At 50.0% G+C, this 26,230-nt stretch overlaps 1 protein-coding gene and 1 long non-coding RNA gene across 2 annotated transcripts in view; one reads left to right on the top strand and one right to left on the bottom strand.

The window, feature by feature from the left end:
- Nucleotides 1-26,230, bottom strand: part of SERPINB9 (serpin family B member 9) — a 220,342-nt gene that overhangs the window by 11,338 nt on the left and 182,774 nt on the right. The window lies entirely within an intron of this gene.
- On the top strand, nucleotides 234-8,851 carry LOC103352280 (uncharacterized). Its single transcript, XR_007923328.2, has 2 exons — nucleotides 234-370; nucleotides 3,547-8,851. It is a non-coding gene; the product is annotated as an uncharacterized lncRNA (long non-coding RNA).

Genomic DNA, 26,230 nt, shown 5'->3' with positions numbered 1-26,230 from the left:
CGGCGGGGACTTCGGGGCTGGGCGGCGGGGCGGCCCCGAGGATCGGGGGCAGGGAGGAGACCCTGACCCTGGCCTTCCTCGGTCCAGGGGCGTGGCAGGCTCCGAATCTAGGGTGAGGAGTGTGGTGCATCTTCCACCCGTTCCCTTAAGGGAATTCCATGGGAAGACCGCTTCTGTCATGGTCCCACCTCCCATCAGGACGTGTCCTGGGTCCGGACAGCGGGCGGGTGTCCTGACTCGCAGGCGGCGCCGCTGGCCCAGCCGTAGGTGGCCAGGCTGGCCGCAGGCCCACAAGGCAACAGACATCATCAGACTGGCTGGGGACCTTTACCGGGAACTTCGAAAAGTTCATAGGAAATGGAATTAACAGGTAAGGGGGTTTTTGGTACAAAATTTTTTTGAAATTTTATATGCAGGGGACCTTCCAAAAATTCATGGAAAATGCCTACCATGAAAAAAACCTACGCATGGATTCCAAATTTCGTTTTTGTGTCCCAAATAAACGTCTTTTATTTCGTTTTTTTCCACGAAAGTTTGAAGTCCCCTGCTGTTGCGTCCCCCATCAGGGAGCTCAGAGGCAGGGACAATCCATGACGTCATTGGAAATCCAAGGTGCCAGCTCCGTCCTCCTGCCACAAACAGCTGGGAGCGTGGAATGCTGGCGGGGTGGTGTCCAGAGGGAGGGAGGAGACCAAGCGACTGTTTCCCCGAAAGGCAGAGCTTTTCCCAGAAGCCTTGGCCCTCCACTGATGTCAACTCAAGTGGAATTAGGGCCTGAATTGGAGTGAGGCAAGCCAGGGACTTGAGTTGTTCTAGAAGCCTGAGCCAGCCGGTGCTGCAGCTCACTAGGCTAATCCTCTGCCTGTGGCGCCGGCACCCCGGGTTCTAGTCCGAGTCCTGGTCGGGGTACCGGATTCTGTCCCGGTTGCTCCTCTTCCAGGCCAGCTCTCTGCTGTGGCCCTGGAGTGCAGGGGAGGATGGCCCAAGTGCTTGGGCCCTGCACCCCATGGGAGACCAGGAGAAGCACCTGGTACCTGGCTTTGGATCAGCGCAGTGCGCCAGCCGCGGCGGCCATTGGAGGGTGAACCAACGGCAAAGGAAGACCTTTCTCTCTGTCTCTCTCTCTCACTGTCCACTCTGCCTGTCAAAAAAAAAAAAAAAAAAAAAAAAACACACACACACAAACAAAACAATACAAAAAAAAAAAAAAGATTTACTTATTTATTTACTTATTTGAAAGGCCAAGTTACAAAGAGGGGAGGGTCTTCCTTCTGCTGGTTCACTCCCCAAATAGCTGCAACGGTTGGAGCTGGACCAATCCAAAGCCAGGAGCCAGGAGCTTCTTCCAGGTCTCCCACATGGGTACAGGGCCCCAAGGACTTGGGCCATCTTCCACTGCTTTCCCAGGCCATTAGCAGAGAGCTGGATTGGAAGTTGAGCAGCTGGGACTCGAACTGGCGCCCATATGGGATGCCTGCACTGCAGGCAGCGGCTTTATCTGCTATGCCACAGTGCCGGCCCCTACATTTCCTTTCTTTATAAAGTTAGCCTCTTTCGGGTATTTCATCTAATACAGATTCTGAGATAAATTAAAGATATTGAAACGTACTGGAGCAGTGGACATTTGGCTTAGCCATTGAAGAGCCACATGGGACACCCGCATCCCTAGGGGGTACCTGGGTTTGAGGCCAAGCCCTGCTTCCTGCTAATGCAGACCCTGGGAGGCAGCATAGATGGCTCAAGTAGTTGGATTTCTGCCGCTCATATGGGAAGTCTGGATGGAGCTTCTTGCTCCCAGCTTGGCCTGGCTTAGCCCTGGCTGTTAGGGCCTTTGAGAATGAGATCTCCGTGTCTCTCTGCCTTTCAAATAAGATGAAAATGGATTAATAAGTAATATGTTAAATGTATATCTTCCATATGACCCAACCATTCCACTATGTATCTACTCAAGAGAAATGAAAGTCTATGTCCATGCGAAGACTTGTACATGAACATTGATGGCAACTTGAAGTGCCCAGCGTTTATCTCAACAGTACTATTTTTCGGAATATTTCCTCAAAAATGTTAAGACTGTGAGAACATGTTTAGGATATTCATAAGAGTAGGACATACTGTAAGTAATTAAAAATTTTAAGTTATCATCTACAAGTAGATTTATTGAAAGCATGGACAGTCATCCAATGGAATATTATGCACCTCAAAATTGATAGACAATTATCTTTTTTTTAAAGGTTCATTTATTTATTTGAAAGTCAGAGTTACACACAGAGAGAAGGAGAGGCGGTGGGGGGGGAGGGAGGGAAGAAGGGAGGGAGAGAGAGGGAGAGGTCTTCCATCCACTCACTGGTTTACTCCCCAACTGGCAGCAATGGCCAGAGCTGAGCCCATCCAAAGCCAGGAGCCAGGAGCTTCTTCCGGGTCTCCCACGTGGGTGCAGGGGCCCAAGGACTTGGGCCATCTTCTACTGCTTTCCCAGGCCCTAGCAGAGAGATGGATCAGAAGTGGAGCAGCTGGGACTCAAATCGGTACCCACATGGGATGCAGGCAGTGCAGGTGGCGGCTTTACCCACTACGCCACAGCACTGGCCACAGCACCGGCCCCGACAATTATCTTGACGAAGGTTTATAGTAAAGGTTTAGAGTAAGTAGAGGTGGAAGTAGGCCATGGAGATATATGAACAATTTGTATAAAATATAAGCTTATATTTGCACACATTAGAGAAGGTTTATAAACCAGGAGGAAGCACCTGGCTCCTGGCTTCAGATTGGCGCAGCGCGCTGGCCATAGTGGCCATTTGGGGAATGAACCAACAGAAGGAAGACCTCTCTCTGTCTCTCTCTCTCTCTCTCTCTCTCTCTAACTCTGCCTGTCAAAAAAAAAGGGGGGGGGGAGGGTATCTCTCCTGGGAATGAAATATGGTTGCTGTCCGTATCTGCTTCTATGTAACCATTCAGGTTCTGCTCGTTAGTACAGAGCAATAGTGTTTATCTTGGGGGACAGCTCATGGCTCAGTATGTGTGTGAAAAAACTCACCGGTAACTGCATAGACATGCTCAGTATTATTATGAATTCCTGTGGCTGCCACGTACCATTAGAATATCCAGTCAGATGTATGCATGTAGGGAGACAAAGGGGCTAAAACCCTATATAAGGAAATACCCCTCTTTGTTTGGGGCTCAGGATTTTGGATAAGAAATTCCACTTGGGCCTTATGCCAGCATAATAAAAGACTACTTTCTGTTAAAAAGCCTCAGAACACAAATCCTGCTATGGTATGTCTCCCTCTAAACCGGACAGCCCACCTGGAATCACACACTATCCATGTACAAGTACGTGATGTCCTCTGAGATGGGGAGCTGATGCAGACGTGTGACAGTTAGAGTACCTGTTCCTGTTCCCACGACTGACTTAAATCATTGCCAACAAAAGCTGGGGAGGTTCTCAGAAGACCTCGCCAAATTTGCTGAGGGATTTTAGGCCCTCACTGACCTTCAATTTGACCCAGAATGATCTACACATTGTCCTGTCCACTTGTACCCTTGAAGGAAAGCAGTGGATCTGGGCTGAATCCCAAGCCCATGCTGACTCCTTGCCAGTCCAGCAGCCCAAGCAGTCTGATGTGGCAACCCCGGGAAGTTCCATAGCTGGGCAAGGTCATCGAGATTTGAAGTGCCAAGATCAAGGAGAACTTCTCTAGTGGCTGGAATGAAGAAATACGTATTCTGAAACCCATACCTTCCTTATCCAGGGAGGTAACGCAACATGAAGAAGAGAATACGGTCTTATTCCAGGGATGACTGCTTGACTGCTGGAGGCCTTAAAGGGGTCCTAACATAGACCCCATCACCCCTGAAGGGAGCCCTTCACCAGCCCGTCAGCTCCAGACATTCAGAGGAAACTCCAGAGGCTGGCGGTGGGACCTCTGCAGGCTCACCCGAGAGGCCCGCACACTGTCGGCCTGGTGGGGCGGCGTCGTCCTTCAGCAAGAAGCACCCGAGACAAGCTTCGGTGAACATGTCCGCTGCATTAACGAGCAAGCACACCTTTTAAAGGGCAGGCAGAGGGGGTGTAGCTAATCAGGGCAACACTAACTTTATAGGGTAGAGCTGATATTGGCGCCGCTATGCTACTTCAACCAGCTTGAAGGCCAGAGCAGAGAGCTGGATCGGAAGTGGAGCAGCCAGGACTCGAACCAGCGCCCATATGGGAGGCTGGCACTGCAGGTGGTGGCTTTATGTGCTTTACCACAGCACCAGCCTCTGGACTTTATAATTAAACATTATTTCTCCAGGCTAAAAGGAGAATCAACTAATAATTTTCAGGCCTTTAGTTGAGAAAGATATTATAGGCCAAAAGGGGTTATATTTTTACTCTGGAAAATTTCCCAGTTATAAAGCTGGTTTTGTGGCTCTGTTTTCCTGGAAGAGGAGACCTTGACCAGCTACATAGGGTCACCCGTCGTTAAAGCTTGCCTCAAGTCTGGACCAATAGAAACCAAGTCCTTGCTGTTGATCTCTGACGTGGTGGCATCCAAAGGCAGTGTAGAAAAGTGTTAAGATTGAGCTTTAACATCTGGTAGCACTTTTTCTTGTGTTCAGAATTGCATGCCTGTGAGTTTTGGAGCAGCAAAGAGGCATCATTGTCCCTGGCATTGCAAGAAGTTTTCTGTGAGGATGGGACCAGCACAAGATGAACTCAATCCAAATGACAAGTTCCAGTGACAGAAGACAGATTTGCTGAAGTGTGAGAAACCAGAACCATCAACAACAATAAAAAAGTTATAATGGCCGGTGCTGTGGCTCACTAGCCTAATCCTCCACCTGCGGCGCCGGTACCCCGGGTTCTAGTCCTGGTTGGGGCGCAAGTTCTGTCCCGGTTGCTCCTCTTCCAGTCCAGCTCTCTGGTGTGGCCCGGGAGTGCAGTGGAGGATGGCCCAGGTGCTTGGGCCCTGCACCCACATGGGAGACCAGGAGGAAGCACCTGGCTCCTGGTTTCAGATCAGCACAGCGCACCGGCTGTAGCAGCCATTTGGAGGGTGAACCAACGGAAGGAAGACCTTTCCCTCTGTCTCTCTCTCTCACTGTCTAACTCTGGCTGTCAAATAAAAAAAAATTATAGTTTTTATTTTGTCTTCTTCCCCCACTAGAAGATTTACAGAGGGCACGAAACCATTCAGAAATAGATTAACAATCTAGAGATCTTAAAATCAGTTATTTATATTTCCTACTCAAAATCTTTCCCATCTTATTACTTTAAGAAATCAACAGTATATCTTAAAAATACTTTCCTATCTGGTTGGTTTATAAGGTCCCTCCCAGATAGAAGATAAAGAAGGCCCCCAAAAGGAAACATCTCTCTGGATTTTTCCAGCACTGTCCAGAGGGGTGGAATCTGATATCTTAATACTCAGTTTAAATAATTTTCTTTTTTTTTTAAAGATTTTATTTACTTATTTGGAAGGTAGAGTTACAGACAGTGAGAGAGAGAGAGAGAGAGAGACAGAAAGGTCTCCCATCAGTTGGTTCACTCCCCAAATGGCTGCAATGGCCAAAGCCAGGAGCCAGGTGCTTCTTCCTGGTCTCTGGGTGCAGGGGCCCAAGGACTTGGGTCATCCTCTACTGCTTTCCCAGGCCACAACAGAGAGCTGGATGGGAAGAGGGGCAGCCAGGACTAGAACTGGTGTCCATATGGGATGCCAGCACCGCAGGCAGAGGATTAACCTATTGCACCATGGCACCAGCCCCAGTTTAAATAATTTTCAAAAATGTCTACTTCATGATCAGATAAGCCCCAGAGAAGGCACTGGATTGCAGTGCTGGTCTGATGACCTGGCAGACACTCACACAGAGACGTCCAGTTCCTAGGTCACAGGGACAACAGTGTGAGGCCACACCCCGCCACTCCAGCTTCCCTTCCTTTGGAAATGAATGTTTACAACAAGGAGAGCTCTCACCGATGCCGTCATTGTGTGTTTATGGATTCTTCTGTATCCTACTCAAGGAGCAGCCCCAGGAATGTCTGCCAGGACTCACTGAGGAGCCACCGAGAGCAAGACTCGGAGTGTGGCCCTTGGATGAACTCATTTCCTGTTGCTGAAGTATCCAAATGCTAGGCACTTTATACAACACAGAGATTTATTTGGCTCATGATTCTGATGACCGGAGGCTCCCGGAAACATGGTGCCAGTGTCCTGGCAAGAGCCCCAGGCGTATCCCAACGTGGCAGATGTGCCCAGATCGCTGGATCCCCAAATGCCGCCAGAGACTTGAACACACCGAAATGCAAGAGCAGGGTTTATTTCGGAAGTACAAGCTGCAGCAGGGACCCCGTCTACTCAACCGCGCAGCGGAGGGCAGAGGAAGGCCTCGAGCCGTGCTTGGGAGCCTCTTTTAAAGCTGGGTTATGTCACTGAGGGGTGTGGGCTAACAGTGGGCTGGGGTCATCTCTGGTACTTCCTGATCCAACGAGGCTGTTCCTGGTTGGGTCAGTCCCAGGGGGTTTCCTTATATGGTGACCCTAGCAAGCTGTGCTGTTCCATTGTAACTTTCAGTTTCCCCAGAGTGAGGCTGCTTTTCCAGTAAGTCAGCCTGCCTCTCCAAATGGAGGCACTTTTTCGAAACAGCTACTCCGGCCCTTCAGCAGAGACCAGAAAGGGAGATGTGCAGGAGGATCCAAGTGCGTGGCGGGACCTTGCTTTACAAAACCCACTCTTGTAAGAACCCAACAGGTCCTAAGAGACCTGCATTAATGTCTTCAGAGGCCACCCACTGTCCTCTCCTGGGTTCTACCACCTCTCAGCGCCACCACACTGCAGACCAGGCCTTCAGCACGTGAATCAGTCTCTCCCTCCCTCTCTTCCTCACTTTCCCATAGGAAAAGGGGTTTGATGTTATTGTCTAACACGAGATTTCCCAACCTCAGTATTGTTGACCTTTGGGGCCTATTATGGGCTGTGTAGCATTTGTCTCCCCAAAACCCATGAAAACCATGATTTTTTTTTTGACAGGCAGAATGGACAGTGAGAGAGAGAGAGACAGAGAGAAAGGTCTTCCTTTGCCGTTGGTTCACCCTCCAATGGCCGCCGTAGCTGGCATGCTGTGGCCAGCGCACCGCGCTGATCCGATGGCAGGAGCCAGGTGCTTTTCCTGGTCTCCCATGGGGTGCAAGGCCCAAGCACTTAGGCCATCCTCCACTGCACTCCCTGGCCACAGCAGAGAGCTGGCCTGGAACAGGGGCAACAGGGACAGAATCCGGCACCCCGACCGGGACTAGAACCCGGTGTGCCGGCGTCGCAAGGCAGAGGATTAGCCTAGTGAGCTGCGGCGCCGGCCAAACCATGAGGTCTTAATGGTTGGCTGGTAGGACTTGACAATGTAATGGATGACAGGTAGAGACTTGATCTAATGACAGCATCTGCCGGGGGGTGTTTAAGTCATGGCGGCAGCGGGGGGTAGGGTTGGGGGGGTGCTCAGAGGATGGTTCTCATGAGAGGATTCATTGTTTCAGTTCAAGTTCAGCCAAGGTGCTCTCTCTCTCTCTCTCTCTCTCTCTGATTCCTGCTCCCACACCTGCCAGTGACCAGCCTCCCTCCGACAGGCTGTGGGGTTGCCTGATCCTGTAACCCCAACTATAAGTCGAAACACATCTTTTCTTTCCTATGCAGCTCCTCTCAATTATTTTAGTTAAAGTGACAAAGAATGGGCTGACGCAGGACCAGGTACTTCTTTGTTGAGGTGCCGTCCTGTGCATTGGTTGAAAGACACCCTGCTTTCCACTGGGGTTGCTGAAAGATGCAGAGGGCCCCTGGCACAGACACCAACTACGAGGCCCACGCCACAAGCGGGCACTTTGGTTGAGGCATTGACTTGGGTTCAGCTCCGTGGGGCAGCTTCCAGGTGAGGGGCAGCAGGATTCGGCCACATGCACCTGGAACGCAGAAGGAAAAGCTGTCCCTCAAGAGGCTTCATTACTAAATCAAGTGATTGCTGCTTGTAATTTCATGTAATAATACTGTTGTAAGTCTAGCAGCCACCATTTATTTCATGAAGCCTATTTAAACACACACTCTGCTGGTCTGTGTGTGTGTGTGTGAGAGAGAGAGGGAGATAGAAGGAGAAAGAGACAGACTGTCCTGTCTGAACAAAGGAACACACCCCATCAATCTTCACCTTACAGGAACTTCCCTTGAGCCCTCACAGTCGCCTCTCACCTGCATTCTGTTGCAGTGTTTAAGTGGTAACATGACACGCTCTAGCACCCCCATCATGACACACACCCGCACACACTCCACACCTGTGTGCCTGCAAGGCCTTCCAGCTCACTCTGATGGCCAGGCAGACACTGGAACATTTTCACAGAGCAACTCTGCCGCTCTCTCCCCAGTCCCATTTGGGCGACCCACACCCCCAGCCATCAGGCTTCCTTGTCTTTCCTCTCAGTGCCCACCCAGCCCTGGGACCTCTCACTGCCCACACCCTCATGGCCCTGAACTCCTGTGATGTGGGCAGCCACAGGCAGTGGCTCCCTTTGTTTACACTTAAACATATGGATGGAGACTTCCCGGCACAGACAATTAGACTAAGGAGATTCCTGGAAGAGACGGGAAGAACCTTATCTCACTGCTAAACCTCTCACGAGAGATGATACAGATAATCAGTCACACCTGAAACCTGCATTTATCACCTAAGTGTTTTATTGTACCCTTGTAATCAATAATTAAGAACCTTATCGGGAACTCTGTGTAACCTTAAAAGCCTTTTTGATATGTAAATCTTTTGTGCTCCTTCTTGTAAACAACTGGTCACGTTTAAATACTACTGGATTTGTTGAATAAACGAGCCTTGATCCGGACTTGTCTTGGCTCCATTCTTTGCGTCCTTGTCCCTGCATTCCCACTCTCTGTTTCAGGAAACCCGGTTCTTTGTGCTGCAGGCCGGCACACTGCACCCCCCCCCCCCCCCCGAAGTAACTGCACCTCCACCCAACCCTGTGGAAAATAACCAGGGTTCTTGCAGGTTGACTCAAGGCAGCTGGCTGGAGCAGGCCACTGCCCAGCAGCCACTGCTTTGTGTCCAGGAACCACAGGCCCCCACCCAGCTGTGGCCGATTGACGGCGCTGCACACCCCGGGGCCACCGTGCCCTACGCCTCACCTCCGGAGGGAGGAAGTCCAACCTCTCTTTGTGATGTCTCCCTCTGTACCTCCAGCCGTGCGTGGAACACATGTGATAACCTAGTGACCGGGCACCCCTGTCCCTTTAGGGTACAGGTAAGCCTTCTCGCAATGCCCTCAGTCTTTCTGAGTACACATGACTTCTGGAAGCAGTTCCTATTAAATTTGGAATTCCAGGCTGGCTGGTTTGAGTCCCAAGTCCTGGCTGTGTAACCCATCAGTTCCTTTCTGCACACAGCTCAATTCATTGTTTCCATGGCACCCATGCTATTCCAGCGTCCCCGGGTTCCCCACCTGATTACACTCCTGTCAGGGATCCTGCAGCTGCTGCCACTGCTGTCACTACCTGTGCACACCACCTTCCCTCTCTCTTGAGGTCAGCAGCGGAAGGCATCGTCCCTGCTGGCTGTCTTTGTGGGTCAGAGTGGGCGGTTTCGGTGGTCAGTGTGTGCATGCAAGAGTAGTTCAGCGCTGTGGCTTTACAAAGCTGACTAAAATCAATACCAGAGGTTAGAGGTTCTCAGCAGTTTGCCTCCAATGATTGCATTTAAAATTTTTACAAAGATTTTATTTATTTATTTGAGAGGTAGAGTTACAGACAGAGGGAGAGACAGAGAGAAAGGACTTTTATCTGCTGGTTCACTCCCCAAATGGCCCCAATGACTGGAGCTGATCCGATCTGAATCCAGGTGCCAGGAGCTTCTTCCGGCTGTCCCATGCAGGTGCAGGGTGCCAAGCACTTGGATCATCACCCCCACTGCTTTCCCAGGCCATAAGCAGAGAGCTGGATCGGAAGAGCAGCAGCCGTATGGGATGGCGGTGCCGCAGGCAGAGGCCCAGCCTACTACGCCACAGTGTGCATTTTTGAGTGTCCATCCCTCATTTATCTTTCACATTGTGTGTGGTAATGCACCTGACACTGTTAACACTATGAAGGCTATAAATACAGAAGTGGAAATTCAAAAGATACAAAAACTTTGTCATTAAAAATACTCATCTCTGGGGTCCTCATCTCTCACCTATCTAGAGCTGCAGGCATTCCCAGTCTCTGGGGCCTAAATACCTGGGACCCATGGCCTGGTCAAGCTGACATGTAAAATTAGCTGTCACAGTGGTTCCCCTCTTGTAGATCAATATTGGGAGGAGTTGTGTCAAAGATAACAAAATAAGATGCCAGGCAAAGTGGTAAGGACAGATTTTAATCAATCATACAAGCATGTTAGTACAACAGGGAAGCGGGTCCAATGTAACATGAACTTGACTTTGATTTCTGCAGAGGCAATGGGGTTTTAAAAGTGATTTATTTATTTGAAAGTCAGAGTGACAGAGAAAGAGATACACACACAGAGAAATCCTCCATCTGTTGGTTCACTCCCCAAATGGCCCATTTGCTGGGGTTAAGCCAGGCCAAAGCCAAGAGCCTGGAACTCCATCTGGGTTTCTGATGTGGGTGGCAGGGGCCCAAGCCCTTGGGCCATCTTTCACCGCATTCCCATGTGCATTAACAGGAGGGTCAGAAGTGGAGCGCTGACTCCAACCGGTACTTATATAGGATGCCAGCATTGCAAACAACAGCTTAACCCCCTGTGCCACAACGCCTGGCCCAGTGGAGGTTTCAAAGGAAGGATGAGGGTGGGGGCAGGGGAACTGCACAGCAAGCAGAATCGGGGAAATAAAAGCCCCCACAGGGTTGGACGCAGTAAACATGCGGGGCGGCTGTGTAGTTACCCAAGCCAGCATCCTTCCTCCCCAAGGTGACCTGGGGGCAGAGGCCCTGTCCTTCCTGGTGATTCCACGAAAGGAACGGCCTCTGGGTCCTTGAGAAGCACACTCCTGGGCTGCGGGAGTGGTGCACGTGTGCAAGGGGCTTCGGGGAGCTCATGACAAAACTGGATTGCAAGATGACACGTGGGGCCAGTGCTGCGGCAAAGCTGGTAAAAGCTTCCACCTTAGAGACTCCGCCACTCCACTTCCGATCCAGCTCTCTGCCATGGCCTCGGAAAGCACTGGGAAACACCCAGGTCCTTGGGCCCCTGCACCCACGTGGGAGACCCTGAAGAAGCTCCTGGCTCCTGGCTTCGGATTGGCCCGGCTCTGGCTGTTGTGGTCATTTTGGGAGTGAACCAGCAGAAGACCTTTCTCTCTCCCCTGCCCCTTTCTGCCTCTGCCTTTACGTCTATATAACTCTGCCTTCCAAATAAATAAATAAGTGGTAAAAAAAGAAAGATAATGTGTATTTTCTTGAGCCCCTCATATAGCTCAAAGGGACAGGAAAAATTGACAAGTGGAAGCTCTTTTTAGTAAACGCTCTAAGAACAGAGGTTGGGGGACTTGTCCTCAGATGTCAGACACAACAGTGAATTCGGCAGTCTTGAGTTTCCTTAGGCAGCGCATTAAGGAATTCAGCCTTGAACTGTGTTTTCAGTTTTTTAATATAGCTGGAAGGAAATGACGAATCATTTATGATGAGAGAAGGCCATTTGTTTAAAAAAAAGAATGACTTATTTTAAAGGCAAACAGGAGAGAGAAAGAGAGAGAGAGAGAAAGAGAGGCCTTCCATCTACTGGTTCACTCCACAGATGGCCACAATGGCCATGGGTCAGGCCAGGCCAAAGCTGGGAGCAGCTGAGACTCGAACTGCTGCCCGTACGGGAGATGGTGTTGCAGGCGGAGGCCCAGCCTGCTGCCCACGGAGTTCACAGTTTTCACAGCCCAAGGCGGAGCCCCCGCCGAGAAGCGGGCTCTTAAGGGCCGAGCTCCAGTGTGGTCAGGGAGAGGCTCTGCCCCCCGGTGCCTCCCCACTCCAGATCAACCTTGACCAGCTTTACAGTCCCTAGGGGACCGCCAAGCAGGGATCTCTGTCCCGGACTCCGGGCTGTGAGGCCAAGGCAGGCCTTATCTGATAGGATCCAGTTAGGACCAGTCCTGAGCGGACAGGGTCCGCCTCCACTGCATGAGGGGCCATAGCCCCACCCCCCACAAGATTTCCAGCAGGCTCTCAGGGTTTTTTTTTTTTTTTTTAATTTATTTGCATGCGTCTCATAAATACATTAGGAACACAGTACTTCTTCCCATACACTGGGAACACAGTACTTCTTCCCACACACTGGGAACACAGTACTTCTTCCCATACACTGGGAACACAGTACTTCCCATACATTAGGAACACAGTAGTTCTTCCCATACACTGGGAACACAGTACTTCTTCCCATACATTAGGAACACTGTACTTCTTCCCATACATTGGGAACACAGTACTTCTTCCATACACTGGGAACACAGTACTTCTTCCATACACTGGGAACACAGTACTTCTTCCCATACATTAGGAACACAGTACTTCTTCCCATACATTGGGAACACAGTACTTCTTCCCATACACTGGGAACACAGTACTTCTTCCCATACATTAGGAACACAGTACTTCTTCCCATACATTGGGAACACAGTACTTCTTCCCATACACTGGGAACACAGTACTTCTTCCATACACTGGGAACACAGTACTTCTTCCCATACATTGGGAACATAGTATTTCTTCCCATACATTGGGAACACAGTACTTCTTCCCATACATTGGGAACACAGTACTTCTTCCCATACATTGGGAACATAGTATTTCTTCCCATACATTGGGAACACAGTACTTCTTCCCATACATTGGGAACACAGTACTTCTTCCCATACACTGGGAACACAGTACTTCTTCCCATACATTGGGAACATAGTACTTCTTCCCACACATTGGGAACACAGTACTTCTTCCCATACACTGGGAACACAGTACTTACTTCTTCCCACACATTGGGAACACAGTGCTTCTTCCCATACACTGGGAACACAGTACTTCCCATACATTGGGAACATAGTACTTCTTCCCATACACTGGGAACACAGTACTTCTTCCCATACATTGGGAACACAGTACTTCCCATACATTGGGAACACAGTACTTCTTCCCATACATTGGGAACACAGTACTTCTCATACACTGGGAACATAGTACTTCTTCCCATACACTGGGAACACAGTACTTCTTCCCATACATTGGGAACACAGTACTTCCCATACATTGGGAACACAGTACTTCTTCCCATACATTGGGAACACAGTACTTCTCATACATTGGGAACATAGTACTTCTTCCCATACACTGGGAACACAGTACTTCTTCCCATACATTGGGAACACAGTACTTCCCATACATTGGGAACACAGTACTTCTTCCCATACACTGGGAACACAGTACTTCTTCCCACACACTGGGAACACAGTACTTCTTCCCACACACTGGGAACACAGTACTTACTTCTTCCCACACATTGGGAACACAGTGCTTCTTCCCATACACTGGGAACACAGTACTTCCCATACATTGGGAACATAGTACTTCTTCCCATACACTGGGAACACAGTACTTCTTCCCATACATTGGGAACACAGTACTTCCCATACATTGGGAACACAGTACTTCTTCCCATACATTGGGAACACAGTACTTCTCATACACTGGGAACATAGTACTTCTTCCCATACACTGGGAACACAGTACTTCTTCCCATACATTGGGAACACAGTACTTCCCATACATTGGGAACACAGTACTTCTTCCCATACACTGGGAACACAGTACTTCTTCCCACACACTGGGAACACAGTACTTCTTCCCACACACTGGGAACACAGTACTTCTTCCCACCGTACCCGCCCTGCCACCCGCTCTCCCAGCCCTCCCCCTCTTCCCTCCTTGTTCCCCGTCCTGTTCTCACTAGGATAGGTTTCATTTGCAGGGTGGAGCAAAAGATGCGCTCGCCTCTCTCGGTGCGCCCCAGGACGGCATCCGCGATGCAGTGTGGCAGGTGACTCGGAGTTCAGGGTGTCTACAGGGACAGCACGCCGGTGGTTGCAGACTTCGGGGGCTGTTTGGGACAGCACGCCGGTGGTTGCAGACTTCGGGGGCTGTTTGGGACAGCACGCCGGTGGTTGCAGACTTCGGGGGCTGTTTGGTTGTTGCAAGCAGGGCCTGCTCCTCACGAGAAGAAGTGCCGGTTTGTGGCCGGCCGGCTTCTGGCTCTGTTCTTCTGCCTCCCTGATACGGCCAAGGCCAGCAGACCCCGGTTTCTCCTGCCTGCACGTGGCTGCAGCCATGGCGCCAAGGTCAGCGACACCCTGCTTGGCCCGACAGGGGACAGTTAAATAACTGAACCGTTAGATTTTTCAAAAAAGCTAAAGAGAAACTGGCTGACTGGCTAACCACGTCTCGCTTCTGTATGCCCGCTTCCTGCTTCCACAAGCCCGCGCACGCAGTTAACTGCCTGATAAAGTAGGTTTGCCTTTGACCCGCCCCAGCCCTGCGACGCGGGGCTGTCCCCGCCGGCCTGCGCGACAGGAGTCGCCGGCGGGCTCACAGGCTCCTCACTTGCCCTCCGAGGTCCCGCCGCGTTGCAGCCGGTGCGCCCCACAGCAGCAGGCGCGGAAGGGCCCCGAGGATGGCGGCCGACGGCCCTCGCGGCTCACGGAGCAGAGCGCAGGAGGCGTGCGCACGCGGTGTGACCAGGCGGTTCAAGGCGAGGCGAGCGGGACTCCTCCAGCCCCGCCATTGGACGTCTCTCTCCAATGGCGGACTAGACACCACGCCTTCCCAGCATGCACCTGTCCATCCGGGTCCTCGGCGCATGCTCAGACCCCACCCTCTGCGTCTCCTTAGGGCGCCACCCTTACCTCGTGAGAGGGGCTGAGACGAGGGCCGCTGTCTCCCGGGGACCGGACCGCAGGTACGGCTCCCGTGTTCTCCCTGGTCCGCTCGTGACGGGTGCATGCGTGGGGCGGTCCACACTCGCGCGCGACCGTGTTTATCCCCTCACGTGAATAGATCCAGGCCTAGCGGGCGCCTGGAGAGGACGTTAAGGCGCCCACGCCCGCAGGGCCCCGAGCGGACTTTGGGGCGGATTCCGGGAATGGCGGCCCCACAGCTGCGGGGTCTGGGGCTGAGGGCGCGAGGCCGACTGTTAGGAAACTGGCGGTTGTAGCCAGGTGGCCGCGTGGCCCGCTGCCTGAGCCAGGCTCCACCCCCACCCTGATGCGATTGGCTGCTCCTGCTTCCCTGCCCGCCCTCGGGCGAAGCTGTGAAAGGGCCTGTTCCTGCACACGTGCCCTCTCGGTCCTTCTCTCCTCTCTCTCCCCGGTCCTCTCTCCAGCCTCCTCCTCTGGGCTCTGGGCTCCTCTCTCTTTCCCCTTCTCTCCTCTCTCTCCGGTCCTCTCTCCAGCCTCCTCCTCTGGGCTCTTGGCTCCTCTCTCTTTCCCCTTCTCTCCTCTCTCTCCCCGGTCCTCTCTCCAGCCTCCTCCTCTGGGCTCTTGGCTCTGCTCTCCTCTTTCCCCTTCTCTCTCCCCGTTCCTCTCTCCAGCCTCCTCCTCTGGGCTCTGGGCTCTGCTTTCCTCTCTCCTCTGCTCTGCTCTCTCTTCTCTCCTTGCTAGCTCTTCTCCTCTCTGTCTCTCTCTCTTACAGTCTCCTTCTCTCTTTTTCCTTCGCCGCCGCTTCACTCCAGTCTGTAGGGTGTTCCCCAATAAACCCTTTCCCTTACTCCGGTGTCCGGTGTGCTTTGCGACGGCTAACATTAAGATATAACACCGACTCCGTGGGGTTGCGTGGGCCGTGCTCACGGAGTTCGCCCACGTCTCTCCTCGCTGCGGTTCATCTGTTCTGATGGTCGCCCAGCCTCCTTAGACAGCGTCTGAGCCGCTCACGTAAGATCCACCCGCGTCCCCCTCGCCGCGATGAGCTGAGCGCTGCCGCCAGGTCTGTCCTGAATGCGAGAGTCCGAGTGGACCATGGTTGTCTCCAAACGCTCAGGCCATGGCCAAGACGCAGGCACCGCGGTACAGAGAAGTGGGCACCGTGTTTGGCCTTGCGGCGAAGACGGCGGCTGGGATGCCCACATCTGGGTCACAGGGCTTGGGTGCAAGTCCCAGCTCCACTCCCAGCTTCCCGGTACCGAGCACCCGGGGAGGCTGCAGGGGTAGTTGGTCACTGGGTCCCGACCACCCACGTGGGAGACCTGGCTTTGCTGCCCAGCCCGGGGCCAGTGCAGACATTTGGAGAGTGCATCAGCGGATGGCAGATTCTGTCCCTGTTTCTCTAGAATTGTTTTGTAGAGAGGGACTGAAGAGTTAAAATTGTATGTGTGTGGGTGTAAAAAGTTAAGCTTAAGCTTACAGGTTTAAACCTTCCTGGTGCAGCTGTGAAAGTAAAACAGAGTGAAGTAGTACCTTGACAGTAGGGACTCCATTTTGGAGCACTTGAGACTGCATTCTGGGAAAGCCCCCCCCCCCCCCCCGAGACTCGGGTCTGAAACTATGATCTCAAATAGTCGGACAATAGCAGTGCACTACATCACCCTTGGCAACACACAAAAACCCCCTAGCATGATTGCTCAAGCTTAAAAGTAAAAAGGTTGCACCTGGGTTACCTGGACTAATAATAAAGATGTGATTTGTCTATGTCTTAAGATCATAATTGCTGATTGTAAGACTTTAGCAACCGCTTAGCAACCGTGTATTCTCTTCCCCTTCCTGGTTTTGCGGTTTTTGCCTTTATAAACCCTAACCTTTGGTTATTCGGGGCTGCTCTGCTCATGATGATCAGACAGCCCCAGCATGCTGGATAATCAATAAAGCTTCCCCTTGCTGTTTGCATAAGAGATGTCTCTTGGTGATGTTTTTCGGGCGGTCGACTCTAACAGGACATGTGGTGACTTGCCAGCTCAGGAATGTGCAGGGCCCAGCAGGCCTCAGTTGAGAAGGGTCAAGGTGACTACTGTGCCGGACTTTGTGTTTGAAGGAAGTTGTCGAGTGCTGTCAGGGTGCTGTCATTCCTCCAAGGGTGGTTCCTAGCAGTACTACTTGACTCGGGTTGGGTGGTGGTGAGGGAGCTCTGTTTGTCTTCTAAGTAGATCCTTCCTTCTGTGATGTTCTACAAAAAGTGTTAAATAGGAAATACAGGCCTCATATATGGCTCATCACTGCAACAGCCATACACCTTCATTTATCTGGGAAGTCCCACTTATACCTGTTGCCCATGTGTCCTGCCTGGTTCAGCCCTTGTCCCAGGCTTTTCATTTTTAATGATGTATTTTTTTTTTTTTTTTGACAGGCAGAGTGGACACTGAGAGAGAGACAGAGAGAAAGGTCTTCCTTTACCGTTGGTTCACCCTCCAATGGCCGCCGCAGCTGGCGCACTGCGGCCGGCGCACCACGCTGATCCGAAGGCAGGAGCCAGGTGCTTCTGGTCTCCCATGTAGATGCAGGGCCCAGGGACTTGGGCCATCCTCCACTGCACTCCCTGGCCACAGCAGAGAGCTGGCCTGGAAGAGGGGCAACCGGGACAGAATCCGGCGCCCCGACCAGGACTAGAACCCGGTGTGCTGGCGCCACAAGGCAGAGGATTAGCCTATTGAGCCACGGCGCCGGCCATAATGATGTATTTTTATTAATAGTGGCAGGAGACAGTCTGATAGATCTTCAAAGTATTTCCTCCTTGTCTATAGGTCATATGTTCTAAGACCCTCAATTGGTGTCTGAAATAGCAGATACTACCAAATCTTACATGGAAAGATATCCAAAAAGGTTCATATAAAATTGGAATTAAAAGATAAATTTAGGGCCCTAGCCTGAAGTGCAGGCATCCCATATGGGCGCCGATTCTAGTCCTGGCTGCTCCTCTTCCAATCCAGCTCTCTGCTATGGCCTGGGAAAGCAGTAGAAGATGGCCCAAGTCCTTGGGCCCCTGCACCCACGTGGGAGACCTGGAAGAAGCTCCTGGCTCCTGGCTTCGGATTGGCACAGCTCCAGATGTTGGTCATCTGGGGAGTGAACCATCGGATGGAAGACCTCTCTCTCTGCTTCTCCTCTTTCTGTGTAACTCTGACTTTCAAATAAATAAATAAATAACCCACATTAGTTAATTAATATAATTAATTTATAATTACCATAAAGAGTTGTTCATTAGAGAAAGGGAAGCAGTAGTGTCTGAAAACGGCAGCTTGGGGACCTCATACCTTTCCTGGCCTCCCACCCCCCACTCACACACACATTTCCAGCTGAGATTCCAATTTTGAAGAGGGCATGGCTCCCATAGGAACCTGACGCTGGGCACTGAGCTGGCCGCTGTTGAGGGTGTAGGCAGGCTGAAGCTAGACTGCAGAGACCACACGCCCTGTAGGATTCCATCGCTTGAGGCTGCAGCACCGTGACTGCAGAAATGGCCATTACAGGGGAGGAGCATGAGAATGGCTCACGGTGCTGTGTGCGGGCTGCTGGGCCTCTGCATGGTGCTGGAAGCCAGTGCCCTCTGTTGGCAAAGCCCTGCATTGTGCCTGCTGGGGAATAGTAATGTTACAGAATCCAGATCTGTTACTGATACGCTAAAGAATTGATTGATGCAGTCTTCTCTGACGAACACTTGGCTGTGAGGTGGCTCCTTCTGTGAGCAGCCACCATATGGCAGGGCCAGTGGGTAAATTTTATGCATATTTAAAATATGTACAGGAAAATAGAGGCCGTAAATTGTTGTAGAAAAAGCTCAAACTGTTGCTACAGTGGTTTTGCCATTAATCACATAGTGAAAATTTCCAGTTATTTATTTCCTTTATGACTTGTTTATTATTTTTAATTGGCACATAGCATTTGTACAGATTTATGGAGAGCGGTACAAGAATTTGGTAAATATACAATGTATAATGATCAGATCAGGATAATCAGGATTTCTGCCTCCTCAAATATTAGTCATTTCTATGTTTTGAGAATTGCACTCTTCTAGTGGTTTTAGTGCCTTTATCTAACCTCTTTGTAGCCTTGCTTTTCCCTTCCCATCCCAGGCTCTAGTGACCATTGTTCTGCTCTGTTCTGAGATCAGTCTTTCAGTTTCCAGAAATGAGTGTGAGCGTGTAGTATTTTCTGTCTGTGCCCGGCTTACTTTAACTTCACACCATGGCCTCACGTTCCATCCACTTTGATGCAAATGGTAGCATATCACTCTTTTATGGCTGAATAATATTCCATGCTGACTATGTACATTTTCTTTATCCAGTCATTCTTTTTTTAAAAAATTTTTTTAAAGAGTTACAGAGAGAAAGAGGGAGAAACAAGAGGAAGAAAATCTTCCATCCACAAGATCACTCCCCAAATGTCTACTGGGTCAGGCCAAAGTCAGGAGCCGGAAGTTCCATCCAGGTCTCCCACATGGGTGGCAGGGGCCCAAGCACCTGGGCCATCTTCCGCTGCCTTCCCAGGTGCATGAGCAGGGAGCTGGATGGGAAGCGAAGCAGCCGGGACTCAAACCAGTGCTCATGGTATGCCAGCATCATAGGTGTCAACCTGCTGTGCCACAGTGCCGACCCCTCATTGAGGTTTTAATTTGCATTTCCCTGAGGGCTAGTAGTACTGAGCATTTTTTTGTAGTTATTCTTCTTTTGAGAAGTGTCTATTCAGAGCATTTTATTTTAATTGAATTATTTAAGGTTAAGTTTTCTGAATTCCTTATACAAAGAAACTTGAAAGAATTTATGGAAAATTTCAATTTAAAAGTAAGTTTATTTTGGTGCAAAACAATGAAATATATGCATAGTTTTTTCATAATATGCATTTTCTATGAGCATTTTGAAGACTCATTATGGATGAATTTCAGAATTGTGCCAAAATAAACTTACCTATTGATTCAGTTTTTTACAAATTCTTCAAATCCCCTTGTATATTCTGGATATCGGTCCTTTGTCAGATGAACAGTTTGTAATTATTTTCTTCCATTCTGAAGGTTTTCTCTTCACACTATTTCTTTTGCTATGCAGATGCTTATTAGTTAGATACAATCTCATTTGTCAATTTTTGCTTTTGTTGCCTATCCTTTGGGGGGGGGGTCTTAATCTAAAAATTATTGCCTATACAGGTGTCTTGAAGTATTTACTCTGTTTCCATCTAATAATTTCATAGTTTCAGGTCTTACATTTATAGCTTTGATCTATTGTGAGTTGATTTTTTAAGTATGAGAGATAGGGGAGAAGTTTCATTCTTCTGCATATGAATAACCAGTTTTCTTGCAGCATTGTTTTTTAAAGATTTACTTATTTATTTGAAAGAGTTACACAGAGGTAGAAGAGGCAGAGGCAGAGAGAGGCGGGGTGGGGGTCTCTCATCTGCTGGTTCACTCCCCAATTGGCCGCGACTGCTGGAGCTGTGCAGATCGGAAGCCAGGAGCTAAGGGCTTTTTCTGGGTCTCCCACATGGGTGCAGGGGCCCAAGAAGTTGGGCCATCTTCTACTGCTTTCCCAGGCCACAGCAGAGAGCTGGATTGGAAATGGAGCAGCCGGGACTAGAACTGGTGCCCATATGGGGTGCCGGCACTGCAGCGGCAGCTTTTACCCACTACCTCTCATACCATTTCTTGAAGATACTGCACTTTCTCCAATGTGTGTGTTTGGTGCCTTTGTCAAGAATCAGTTGGCTGAAGATGCATGGATTTATTTCTGGGATCTCTGTTCTGATCCAGTGGCCTGTGTGTTTGCTTTTATGTCTGTACCATGTTGTTTTGATTACCATAGTCCTATAGTATGTTTTTAAGTTTTTAAAAATAATTTATTTGCGAGGCAGAGTTACAGACATAGAGGAGAGGCAGAAAGAAAGGTCCTCCATCCTCTGGTTCACCCTGCAAATGGCCTCAATGGCCAGAGCTGGGCTGATCCGAAGCCGGGAGCTTCTTCAGGGTCTCCCACGTGGGTGCAGCGGCCCAGGCACTTGGGCCATCTTCCACTGCTTTCCCAGGCTATCTGAGGGGATCTAGATTGGAAGAGGAACAGCCAGGGACACAAACCAGTGTTTATATGGTTTACTGGTACTGCAGGCAGAGGCTTAAACTACTAAGCAACAGCAGCAGCCCCTATGGTATGTTTCAAAATCAGGTATTTGGCTGCCTCTAGCTTTGTTCTTTCTGTTCAAGACCACTCTGGCTATTTGGGGTCTTTTGTGTTTCAGTATGAATTTTAGGGATTGTTTTCATCTAATTCTGTGAATAACGTCATTGGTATTTGTTGGGGATTTCCTTGAAACTGTAAATTGTTTGGGGTTAGTATGGAAATTTTAACAATATTAGTTCTTCCTATCCATGAACATCGAAGAGCTTTCCATTTTTGTGTATCTTGTTCTGTGTCTTTCATCAGTTTTTGAAATTTTCATCTTGGAGATCTTTTACTTCCTTGTCAGATTTATTCCTAGGTTTTTTCTTTATTTGGGTTTATTTTTTTGTAGCTATTGTAAGTAGGATTGCTTTATGTGATTTATTTCTCAGCAAAGGCTCAGCCCAACTGTGGGCTGGCCAAGGCTGTGGCTGAGGGGGCTGTGAGACTTGAGTCTTGGCCAGCGTGGGCTGCTGGCAACTGGCAGCATGGCTCTAGCCCCCAGTGTGTCGCCACGCTGCAGCAGTCTGGGCTCTGGGGGATGAGGGGAGGATTCAATGACCTTCTCTAAAGGAGAGCCACAGTGCAGAGTGCAGGGAGCTGTCCTAACTGGACCCAAGCCTACAGCATCTGTGAACTTCTCCTGTCACTCGGCTTGCCAGCGTCTGTGGTGCTGTGTCCTGCTGGGACTTCCTCCTGTAGTGGGGAGTCTCCTGCTGGGACTTCCTCCTGTAGTGGGGAGTCTCCTGGCTGGGGCACCAGGGTCGTGGTTGCCAGTGTGCGTTATTCTACTTTCTACACTGCTGCCCCAGGTCTTACACACTGTCCCAGTGTCTTACAGGGTTCCCATCTCTCCCTTGCTGAGTTCTAGGGCTTCCACCGCAAAATGCAGTCTTTTGTTGGTTGTTCTTCGTTCTTCTTTGTGAAGGAAGGGGCAAACATTGAGCAAGCATATCTATTCATTCACTTGCCAGGCTCCTAAAAAGGATGTTAAATTACTGCAAATTCACAAAGAAACCATCACACTTCCTTTCAGCATTTATTTCCCTTTTCCACTTATAGCTGCTCTGTGCTCTCCTCAGCTACACACACACACACACACCCGTGAGTCAAGCTGCCCCAGAATGCTCTATCCAGAGATGCAGCAGGCATCAATGTACGTGGAGACGAGGACTGGAGGCCTGGGGGGAGGCAATCCTAAGAAAGCCCAGAGCAGCCCAGGCTGCCTTTGTGCAATAAATTAGAAGAGTCTGAGTTTATTTTTACTAAGAAAGGGCCAGTTTTACTTAGCAATAAGAGTTTTCAAGCGTGCATGGCCAGAGAGGACAGCATTAGTTAGCTGTGACCGCTGCCTCTGCTGCTTCCTGTCTTTCCAGAGTCTCCAGGTGACAGCAGTGAACCCAGGCAGCTCCTTCATTTATCCTTCTCTTTAGTGGGTATGTTTCCTGTAATTTTACAGTTGTGAATTTCAAGAAAACTAGTACAATTTTTAAATAATTCACCTATTTGCGCTTGACACTTTTTTAAATTATTTAAGTGACTATTTGCTAAAAAAGGGGGAGGCAGTAAGTGAAACTGAGAAAACTTTTCTAAAGAGAAGAAATTGTATCTGGCCTTTTGTCTACAGATAAAATCAGCAGCCTGTGTGTTTGTCCTGTCAATGGGATGGGTGAAATTAATTTAATCATGATGCAAGAACTTTGGACTCCTTGGACAAACTCATACTTTCATACAATTGGAGGAACAAGGCTACACTTGCCAGATAGTCCACTAAAAGTCTTTCCTCTTTGTCATTCTGTGTGTATCTTGGGTAAGATTAAGTAATTTGTGCCTTGAGTACAACATGCAGAGTTGCACGGGCATTTGAATCCAGGTCCACCTGACTGCAAGGCAGGTATCATTCCCGAGCTATCAACAGCCTCAGGGAGGGAGTGAAGGAGAGCCTGGCCACAGGGTACTCACAGAGAAGCGGGCCTCAGCCCAAGGTTCCCTGCTCCTCTCCTAGACTGTGTGCCGTAGTTTCGGGAAGAGCAATGTGAAGCGCAACTGCTCTGTTGTGAGGAGTGACTCCAGCGCCAGGAGTTTCATGCCTTGTCTCTGAGCACCATCTGCACGACCGGTCATCTGCTCAGCCGAGCCCAGAGGGCCAGGCCTGGACTCTGCCTGTGCTGGTTGCCGAAGGCTGAGTCATTTTTAAAGAAGAGTGAATTGAAATGGGAAGAAGCTGGAGGAGGACGCATAGGATGGGCGTGAATGAGAAAGAAACGACTCTCCCTGTCTCTGTCTCTCACTGTCTAACTCTGCCTGTCAAAAATTAAAAAAAAAAAGGCCGGCGCCGCGGCTCACTAGGCTAATCCTCTGCCTTGCGGCGCCGGCACACCAGGTTCTAGTCCCGGTCGGGGCGCCGGATTCTGTCCCAGTTGTCCCTCTTCCAGGCCAGCTCTCTGCTGTGGCCCGGGAGTGCAGTGGAGGATGGCCAAGTACTTGGGCCCTGCACCCCATGGGAGACCAGGATAAGTACCTGGCTCCTGCCAGCAGATTAGTGCGGTGCGCTGGCCGCAGCGCGGGCCGCGGCGGCCATTGGAGGGTGAACCAACGGCAAAGGAAGACTTTTCTCTCTGTCTCTCTCTCTCACTATCCACTCTGCCTGTCAAAAAAAAATTAAAATAAAAAAAGAACGAGCTTTGCACTTCCATGTTCCCCACCACTTCCACAATAGTTAAATATAATAAAAGCCTTTTGGGGGTATAGTTTTTAAATAATATTTTTGTGATTATACAAAAGTATACACAAGAGGACTTTTAAAAAGTTCATGGAAAAATGGAATTAAAGATCATTTTGGCCAATGTTGTGGCATAGCAGGTTAAGCCACCACTTATAGTGCTGGCATCCCATGTGGGCTTTGGTTGGAATCCTGGCCACTCTACTTCTCATCTAGCTCCCTGCTAATGTGTCTGGCAAAACAGTGGATGGTGGCCCAGATGCTTAGGTCCCTGCCCATGTGAGAGACCCAAATATAGTTCCAGGCTTCTGACTTCCGCCTGGCCTAGCCCCAGATGGTCCAAGCACTTGGGTCTCTGTAAACCATGTGGGAGACCTGGATGGAGTTTCAGGCTCCCAGCTTCAGCCTGGCCCAGCTTGACCATTGTGATGACCTGGGGAGTGAACCAACAAATGGAAGATTGCTCTCCCTTCCTTCATTCTTTGTAACTGCCTTTCAAATAAATAAATCTTTAAGGGAAAAAATGGTTGGTCCCAAAATAATTTTTAAAATGTTTATTTTTCAACTACTTGAAAGGCAGAGTGACAGGGAGAGATGGAGAGAGAGGGAGGTGGAGAAAGAGAGAGAGAATCTTCCATCTACTGGTTCCCTCTCTAAATGCTCACAACAGCTGGGGCTGGGCCAGACTGAAGTCAGGATTTAGGAACTCCATCCTGGTCTCCCATGTGGGTAGAAGGGACCCAAGCACTTAGCATCATCTGTTACTTTCCTAAGCATGTTAGGAGGAAGCTGGAGTGAAGTAGAGTAGCCAAAACTCAAACTGGAACTCTGACATGAAATGTGGGCATCACAAGCAGTGGCTTAACCCACTGAGCCACAGTGGCCTGCTGTTTTTTCATACTATGTGTTTTCCATAAACTTTTTTTTTTTTTTTTTGACAGAGAGTTAGACAGTGAGAGACAGAGAGAAAGGTCTTCCTTTACCGTTGGTTCACCCCCGAAATGGCTGCTACTGCTATGCCAATCTGAAGCCAGGAACCAGGTGCTTCCTCCTGGTCTCCCATGTAGGTGCAGGGGCCCAAGGACTTGGGCCATCCTCTACTGCCTTCCTGGGCCACAGCAGAGAGCTGGACTGGAAGAGGAGCAACTGGGACTAGAACCCGGTGCCCACATGGGATGCTGGCGCCTCAGGCAGAGGATTAACCAAGTGAGCCACGGTGCCGGCCCTCCATAAACTTTTTGAAAGCCTCTTATATGGATGGATTTCAAAAAGTTTGGCACGAGAATGAACATTTTTGTTATTGAGATGCAGAGAGGCAGAAAGCTGTCATTTGGCTCCCTCCCCAAATGCCCACTACAGCAAGGCCTGAGCTGAAGCTGCAGCAAAGAGCCAGGAATGCAATCCAAGTCTCCCACAGAGGTGGCAGCTACCCAGTCATTTAAGTTATCACTTGCTACCTCCCAGCATCTGCGCTGGTGGGAAACCGGAACTGGGAGATGGAGCTGGGAATCTAACCCAGGCACCTGGTACGGGATGCCAGCATCTCAAACCAGCATCTTACCTGCTCGGTCAAATGCCCATCCCTGAGTTTATCTTTTTAATTCCATTTTTCTACTAACTTTTTGAAGTCCCTTTCTACTCAGTTGAAAAAAAATCTTTAAAATTTTCTAAATAAAAAATTATATCTTTTAGTACCATTTCATAAAAGATGTGGAAGCACTGTTAGGATGGTTGTCCCTTTTCCTGAAGTACAAATACCAAGAGATAATTCTTCAAAGGCAAGTGAACAGAAAGCTGAAGTGAAGTCTGTAAGCACCAGAGAGCCTCTTAGGGCAGGACGTGCACTGTGTTGTATCCTGGAATGGGTGCCCATCCTCACTGTGCGGTGCCCATCCTCACTGTGCACTGCCCATATGGTGCGAGGTCCTCATCCTGAGGAAAGGGAAGATGGGTGCCTTGAGGCTTGCATGCTCACAGAGCACTCCCCTTACCCCACCAGTTACCTGCCGCCCTCCCTGCCCCTCTGCAGGATGGTGTGGGCTGGCATTCCTCCCCAGGAATAGGATGTCAGGCTGGCGCTGCTGGCAGGCACTCTCAGGGGCTCCCTCTGCAGTGGAGGCATCGCATAAACACGCCCCACGTTGGAGTCCTTGTTCCAAGTCCCTGTGTCCTGGTTTCCCTCAGAAATACCAAGAGCACTACGCAAAGGCTCATAATGCTGGAACCTTGGTTGCCAGAGCAGCAATGCTGGGAGGCAGTGGGAACCTTTAAGATGCAGGACCTGGTGGGAGGTATTTAGGCCATGGGGCTCGACCCTCAGAGGGAGTAATGCAAGCCTCACGGGACTGTGTTAGTTCCTGTGAGAATGGGTTCCTCCCAGTGCACACCTCCAGG

Source organism: Oryctolagus cuniculus, chromosome 5 (genome assembly GCF_964237555.1).
Source record: "Oryctolagus cuniculus chromosome 5, mOryCun1.1, whole genome shotgun sequence".
In the NCBI taxonomy this organism is placed as follows: Eukaryota; Metazoa; Chordata; class Mammalia; order Lagomorpha; family Leporidae; genus Oryctolagus; species Oryctolagus cuniculus.
This window is presented reverse-complemented; position numbering and strand designations above follow the sequence as displayed.